The sequence below is a fragment of the Etheostoma spectabile genome, chromosome 17 (genome assembly GCF_008692095.1).
Source record: "Etheostoma spectabile isolate EspeVRDwgs_2016 chromosome 17, UIUC_Espe_1.0, whole genome shotgun sequence".
Classification (NCBI taxonomy): Eukaryota; Metazoa; Chordata; class Actinopteri; order Perciformes; family Percidae; genus Etheostoma; species Etheostoma spectabile.
The window spans coordinates 4050498-4058684 of NC_045749.1; the positions used below are offsets into that span (position 1 = coordinate 4050498).

General features: G+C 42.0%; 1 protein-coding gene across 1 annotated transcript in view; it reads left to right on the forward strand.

Annotated features, from left to right (window-relative positions):
• Positions 1 to 8187, forward strand: part of b3gnt2b (UDP-GlcNAc:betaGal beta-1,3-N-acetylglucosaminyltransferase 2b) — a gene marked incomplete at its 3' end in the record, with an annotated part of 23161 nt that overhangs the window by 6673 nt on the left and 8301 nt on the right. The gene's annotated exons all lie outside the window — the stretch shown is intronic.

An 8187-nucleotide genomic window follows, 5' to 3' on the forward strand; every position in this document is an offset into this window, starting at 1 on the left:
AAGTACTTCACAACATTTGAGATGATTCATATCCTCACTCTGTTTAAAATACATTTTATGCAACTGCAAAATTAATTTTATTAAAACATTATTTCTCTCTGTTAGGTTGTAGCAACTTAAGTGCTTCATTTATTAAGGGATTTATCTTTAAGTAATGGAGTATTTAACAGCTTAATAATCGTCTTCCTGAATGCAGCATTAGTTGCATTATTACTGTGAACAAAGCCACTGCCTGTGTGTTGTTTTAACGGTATTCTGACACTCACTACTTAGACTGCCTCACCTTAGTTTTTGTTTTTTCTTATCAAGATGTACTCGGTAATACCCAGAGACTGTACTTCTCTGGGGATGTCTTTGCCTTTCTGTAATAACTGCTGTCATTAGTTGCAATTTCCCACTGAGTGGCTTAACAACCACATCCCCCATATCTGTAGTGAGGCTTTTTGTCAGTCCATTCAAATCTATAAAATTGCAAAATCTCACGCAGTGGAACAAGAGTTAAGCCAGAAGTCTTTCTTTTTAACCCTTCATAGTTGCCTTATCATCCAAAAAATGCAAACTGTAAGAATAAATACTTCAAAAGAATTGTGACTTTAATTTAAAAAAAAAAAAAATTGGATTGCGACCACAATTTTGCCATTTATCAAAGTGTCTGTTTTTTTTGTTTTTGTTTTTTATATTTTGCGGAAGGGGGGAAAAAAGGCAAGGCAGCTTTATTTGTACAGCACATTTCAGCAACAAGTGAATTCAAAGTGCTTTACATAAAGGAAAAATAAAATGAACAAAGGGCAGTTCAAAAAATAGCTAAAAGAAACTTGTATTTGGTTTATTCTCACCAATCTCATCAACACCATCTCCAGCCACATCAGGATTCTGTTTTCAAGAAGAAAAAAAACCTCCCTGGCCAGCGCCAGATGACAGATGTGGGTGTGTAGCTGATGGAATGGAGCATTTAGAAGCTAAATAGCCAAATATTTTTCAAAGGAGCTGGTGGAGACCGTGCAAAGCTAGAAAAATGTATGTTAATGTGTAAGTGAGAAAATGTTTGCTAATAATTCGGTACCTGAGGACAGTGAGCTCTGTAGATTGCTCTGTAGATTATTCTAAGTAGCTGCATTGGGACATACAGAATAATTACAGGTTTGAACTCTATTGATATATTGCTGCTTTATAATGCCATTAATCTTAATCCTGACTATTTGATGTGGGGTATATAAGTATTCCAACAGTTATTTATCTTGGAGTAAGTACAATCATAACAGTACATACTAGTACATGACTTTGCAGCTTTAAATATGTACACAATGTGTTAGGTTAGGGGTTTTCAAACTTTTTGTCTGTGTGGACAACTACTTGTAATCAAGAATTTTCACGGGCCACCTCATAATACACAAAATAAAATATGTCTACACACAGTCCTACCTGAATTAATCCGCACCTCTTCTTAATAGGATTACTAGCACTAAAAGTATAACTGGTCATTGCATCAGTACAACAGGCTTGTTATAAGAGTTTACTACACACAACGGCTACTACTACTTACTTACTTACTTACTTACTTACTTACTTACTTACTTACTCAAGTGCCTTTGGGAATAATCGGGTTCATTTGAAAAAAGGCTTATTTCCATAGCAATGGAGTATTAAATAAATACTGTAATAAGAACACTTGTATATAGTTTACATTTCTAATTGGGATTATGGGAATTTCCTTGTAATGTAAATGAAGGTTAAAAACCTTATTTTATTTTACTTTTCCACAGACCATCTGCAGTACCCTCACAGACGGTGGTGTTCTCGCCGGCTATGAACAGACGGCCCAACGGAGCTTATTCTATCGCTAACAGTACACTCTGTGGAAGGCGTAGCAATGTCATTTACAGTTTCACAAGTTACAGTATTAACAACATCAACCATGCACCGTGATCAGTGGTGCTTTCACAGAAATGGATTGGACTCGGCGGTTACAAATTCAGATTAATAAATCAAACGTGCATTTATTGATCAAAATCGGTAATGGCAAAACAATGGCAGCATTAGCCTTCACTTATTGATAAAATGCACATAAATGTCTCTGCCCAGAAACCCTCTCGCCCACATGTCAAAACTCAAGGCTCTTGGGTCAAATCTGGCCCCTCGCAGATTATGATCCGGCCCGCATATCACAATCTTCTGTAGGTTCCCAATACATTTTAGCCTACCTGGCTTTTGTCGCTTTTTCTGACATTGTCCTATTTATTGGACCATTTGTGACTTTTTTTCCAATGTAACTTTGCCGATGATTTTTTTTTTGTCACTTTTTCTGACATTTTTGGGTGCTTTTTTTTTTTTTTTTTTTTTTTTTTTTTTCCTCTATGATGGGCAATGGGCTTTCTCCATTTTGTAAACTTTGTCACGTCAAAGTGTGAGATTTTCAGGCTCTCAATGTCACATGGAGGCCCAACATCTTATGGCTCAGGCTCTACAGTTGCCTGTAGGTCGTGTTCTTTGTCTCAGGCACATGTTGGCCCCATGTATCCCTTGTTTAAGATCAGTTATTTGTTAAAATTCTGTTTAATCCACTGCATGGGCCCAACTAAATTGAAGTAGCGACAGTATACTATTAAAGTAGGCCTATTGTAATCATGAGCACTTTATAATTACCTTGGGAATTTATTAACACCTTGAAAAACACTTTTTCTTTTTTCCCCTCCAAGTTTTGAAAACAAAATCTTAGTCCACACTGTTGGCAGTTTTACTTCGCTGTACAAAGGTGTGCTGGGAGACATAATACACATGCATACATAGATTTAAAATATCTGACAGCTTTGTCAAACCTGTTAGTGATGCCCTGGGGTAACAGAGAGGGAGAGCCATGACCTTTATGGGGAGAGGGAGAGAGAGAGGGCGAGAGATGGGGTTATAGGGCGTGTTTGACTGAAACTATTTTGCAAAGAGGATTACATTCAATTACATGTTCATTCAGAAGCTGTTTTGTGCGACTGACTAAAAAGAATAAAACAATCATAACCAGTTTAAAAGCCAAAGAAATCATTGTGTATGTGAGTGGCTGTAACCGTTGAAGTAGGACCTTTTAGCCCTTTTTGTAATACTGGTGATGACTGTTGATATTTGGTGGGCAGGCTCCAGCTCCAGACGGCCCGTCTCTTGGTTTCAGTCCTCCACGCTATTCATGGTGCTCTCTTCGCACCATGTCGCTATTAGGACCACATTCCCTCATGGGGTAACGTCCTCTTGTTGCGTTAACTTAAAACTGGTAAACCTCTTGGTGCATTCAAAGTTATTGTAAAATGCCCTTTTCTCATTGTTTTTTTTGTCTTTTAACAGCAATTTACTGGTGGAAGAAGTAATTATTGGTAAAAGTCATTACTACTTTTGTGAAGGTCCCATGGCATGAAAATTTCACTTTGAGGTTTTTTTAACATTAATATGAGTTCCCCCAGCCTGCCTATGGTCGAAATGGCGATAGGTGTAAACCGAGTCCTGGGTATCCTGCTCTGCCTTTTGAGAAAATGAAAGCTCATTTGGCCGATCTGGAATCTTGACCCTTATGAGATCATAAGGAGCAAAGTTACCTCACCTTTCTCTGCTTTGCCCGCCCATGAAAGAGAGAGAGACATCTTGGCTTTCAAACGATCAAAGTGGCAGTTGGTCAAGGCCACACCCCCAGCCTTCACCAGGGGGCGGGGCTATTTCTCACATTCAGAACAGAGCAGTGGGCAAAACAGGCTGCCAAAGTTTGACTGCAGCATGACCAGCAGCTCGCAGGGCTCTACCCAGCGCACAGTCACCTATTCTGGGGGAACTGAACCACCAACTAGCGCTGACCTGACAGCAACACGACCGGCAGTTTGCAGTGCACAGCACCCACTCACCTATTCTGGGGTATAATTGGGGTAAATTCTGGGGTTCAGTTTAATGTGGATTAGAGCCGTTGTTTGCCCGCTAGTTCACCTAACAACGCCTCAGTTTATTTTGAATAAAACGGCATTCCATATTTTGACTAAAAGCCCTTGTCTAATTCAGAGTCCTGCCATTATTTGGCTAACAGAAAAAGTAGGTTGTGCTAATCAGTGTTGCCTCATTGTGTTCTCAGCTGTGTATGCTGAAAATTATTTCCAGTTGAGAGTTGCTTTGTTCACCTGATGATTTATCGACAGCAGTTATAAAGTCCCGGTGGCAGTGAAACAACCAAGAAATTATTTGAGATGTCAGGAAACCCTACACACCTTTGACATTTCTTGGTAATACTTTGTGGCATGTAGTGATGTAAGTGGTGGAGAAGGATTGCAGCATGTTCACTCGTTATTAGCAAGTCTCTGAAGAACAGCCCTACCGATGCTGGATATTTTTTTTTAGGCAGATGTCAATTATTTGAAGATGATTTTTTTTTTTTTTGTAGTTGTTGTTTATTTTATATTGATATGTTTTATGGGTGCACTTTCACCAAGGCATACTCCACATAAGTGTTTTTGTGGCAAAACCTTATCTGATTTCAAAGAACTGAACATGATGCATTCTAAATGGGACTATTTCTAAATTACCTCACTCCTTGTTTGTTGTTTCTGTACTGCATTTTTGTGTGGATTGGCTGACATTATACACTAATACTGTTAAATCTGCAGTTAGCTGAATAGGACATACATTTCTTATTTTGCTTAGGTATGTTGTGAATGAAGTGATCGACTGTGCGCAGGATTATTTGGTCTTCCAAACAGTACTGAAACTGAACAAACTGAAAACACCCTCGTACTCCAGGGGGATTATATCGATGCATCCCTAGCTATTATCACCTGTTTCATTCAATTCAATTCAACTTATATTGTCATTGCACTGTACCAAGTACAAGCAACGAAATGTGATCCACATCTATCCAGATGCTATACAGGGTATAATATTGTTATAATTTTATGTATAAGCAAATATATAGTAAGGAAATTTAAATGTTGTGTAAAAATATTAAAATAAATTGGAGCTCTATGACGATTTATCAGATTATATATAGTATAAAGTATATGTATAAGCAAAAATAAATATTGTAAGGGACTATAAATGTATGTTAAATATAACATATGAGGTCTATGCACAGATTATACAGAATATACAGAATATACAGGAGAGTTAGTAAAAGGATTGTTAGTAAAAATTTAATATGTATTAGCGGATTTATAAACAGATAATAATGGCAGATTTGATTTACATATATAATACGATTATATACATATGTGTATGTGTGGGACAGTCCATGGTATGTGTGTGCGTGTGAGGGCAGTCCATATATTATTATTGTATGGGTGGACGGGGGGGTTGCCATTCTTATAGTTGTATCAGGAGGCGTTCAGAAGCGTGACAGCTGTAGGAAAGAAGCTGTTCCGGTGCCTGGTGGTTCTGGTCCGTAAGCTTCTGTAACGCCTCCCAGAAGGCAAGAGGGAGAAGAGTGTATGTGCAGGGTGAGTGGAATCCTTTGTGATTTTCCCGGCCCTTTTCAAACACCGCTTCCTGTAGATGTCCTTGATGGTAGGGAGTGGTACCCCTGCGATGTGCTGGGCAGTTTTTACCACCCTCTGCAGTGCCTTCCGATCGGCGACAGAACAGTTCCCATACCAAACAGTAAAACAGTTAGTGAGGATGCTCTCAATGGTACAGCGGTAAAAGTTTTTGAGGATCCCTGAGGACAGATGGTTCTTCTTCAGGGTCCTCATGAAGAACAGGCGCTGGTGCGCTTTTTTTGATGAGTTTGGAGCAGTTGTCGTCCAGTTCAGGTCCTCAGAGATGTGGACCCCGAACTTAACTTGTCCACACGCTCCACCGCTGTCCCCTTGTGTGGATGGTGGGTGTAGGTCAGCGTTTCTCCTAAATCCAATGATTTCCTTGGTTTTTTCAGTGTTCAGCTGCAAGTTGTTTTTGTCGCACCAGTCAGCCAGACGGTCCACCTCCTCCCTGTACAACCTCATGGTTGTCTCTATGAGGCCAATCACCGGGTGTCGTCTGCAAACTTGATAATGGCGTTGGAGCCATGGACAGGTCTGCAGTCGTGGGTGAGAAAGAGTAGAGGAAGGGACTAATCACACAACCTTGTGGCACTCCAGTGTTCAATATGATGGTGGATGAGGTGTGGTTGTCCAGCCGAACATTGAGGGTCGACTGGTCAGGAAATCAAGCAACCAGTTACACATGAGTGAACTGATGCCGAAGTCTGTGAGTTTGGTAATGAGTTGTGATGGGATTACAGTATTAAATGCTGAACTAAAGTCTAAGAACAGCATTCTGGCGTAAGTGTTCTTGCTGTCCAGGTGAGAAAGGACAGAGTGCAGTGCTACAGAAATAGCATCCTCTCTGCTCCTGTTCTGCCTGTATGCAAATTGGTGGGGGTCCAGTGTGGGGGGTAGACAGGATCTAAGATGTGCTAGGACCAGCCCCTCCAAGCACTTAGTGATGATGGGGGTAAGAGCTACCGGGCGGTAGTCATTGAGTCTGGTTGGGTTGGAGTTCTTGGGAATTGGGACGATGGAGGTAGTCTTAAAGCAGGTCGGCACCACAGCGCGGGCCAGGGACAGGTTGAAGATGTCCGTCAGCACTCCTGCCAATTCCCCAGAGCACGCTCTGAGGACACGTCCCGGTATGCCATCAGGACCCGCAGCCTTGTTGGGTTTAATCCTGCTCAGGGCCGCTCCTACGTCAGTAGAGAGAAGAGTCAGTGGCGGTTGGTCTGTTGTAGTGGCTGCCTTGATTGCAGATGTGGTGTTCCCTCTCTCAAAACGAGCATAGTAGATGTTAAGCTCATTGAGGAAGGAGACATCAGAGGAGACGGGGCAGGTGTTTGTGTTCTTGTAATCTGTGAGAATCTGAAGGCCTTGCCACATACGTCGGGAGTCTGAGTTGGAAAAGTGGTCCTCCACCTTCCATTTGTAGTGGTGTTTGGCCTTCTTGATTCCCCTCTTCAGCTCAGCCCTGGCTGCACTGTAGGTCTGTGCATCCCCTAACCTGAAGGCGGTGTTGCGGGCCTTCAGCAGGAGACGAACATCTCTGTTCATCCAGGGTTTCTGGTTGGGGTACATGGTGATGCGTTTATGGGTGGTAACACAGTCAATGGTAGCAGAGATGTGGTCCAGTACGGATGAGGCGTACCGATCCAAATCTGTGTGATAGAAGGTGTTCCAATCTGTATTCCTGAACCGGTCCTGGAGCACAGCATCTGAGCCCTCTGGCCACACCTTTAATGTCCTCACAGTAGGTTTCACACGTTGGATAAGTGGTGAATACCGAGGTGTGAGGAACAGGGAGAGATGGTCTGATTGTCCGATGTGGGGGAGGGGTGTCGCCTTGTAAGCTCCAGCCAGATTGGAATAGACATGATCCAGGGTCTTGTCTCCTCTGGTGTGGCAGGAGACATGTTGGTGGAATCTGGGGAGGACTGTCTTCAAGTTGCAGTGGTTGAAGTCACCGGCAACAATAAAGGCAGCCTCTGGGTGTTTGTTTTGATATTTGCTAATGGCCACGTAGAGTTCTTTGTTGGCTAGCTTAGCATTAGCATCTGGGGGGATGTACACAGCAGTGAGGATAATCGTACTTAATTCCCTTGGGAGGTAATAAGGTCTGCATTTGACCATTAAAAACTCCACATTCTCTGAGCATTGACTCTCAGTAGTAGCAGAGTCTGTGCACCAAGCTTTGTTAATATACATGCACAAACCTCCGCCTCTGGTCTTACCAGAGTCATTTGCTATCCTATCAGCTCGGTGTGTATGGCGTCCAGTTAGCTGGATAGCATTGTCCGGGCAGCTGTTTTTTAGCCATGTTTCAGTAAAGATCATAACGTTTGAGTCCATAATCCGTCTGTCATTTGTGATGGATAATCGTAAATCGTCCATTTTATTGGCCAGAGAACGGACCAATAAAATGGACTTCCAAGTTATGTCGACGTTGTTCTGGACATGCTTCACAGAAAACGGCACAGCCGAGCATTAGTCCCCTCAGCATCCCTGATGGATGTGCATGCAGCAGCATGCCTACATGAGTAAAAGAGGCTAAAACAAATGTCTAAGCCTGATGGAGGAAAATGACATGGGTGGGCACAAATGTCTGTAAACTGATGGAAATCTCTGAAAACAACTATTAGATCAGCCTCTGCTGCCTGTGGTGGGAAGGAAATGTGTGACTGGGTCTTCAAGTAAATGCAGCAATACC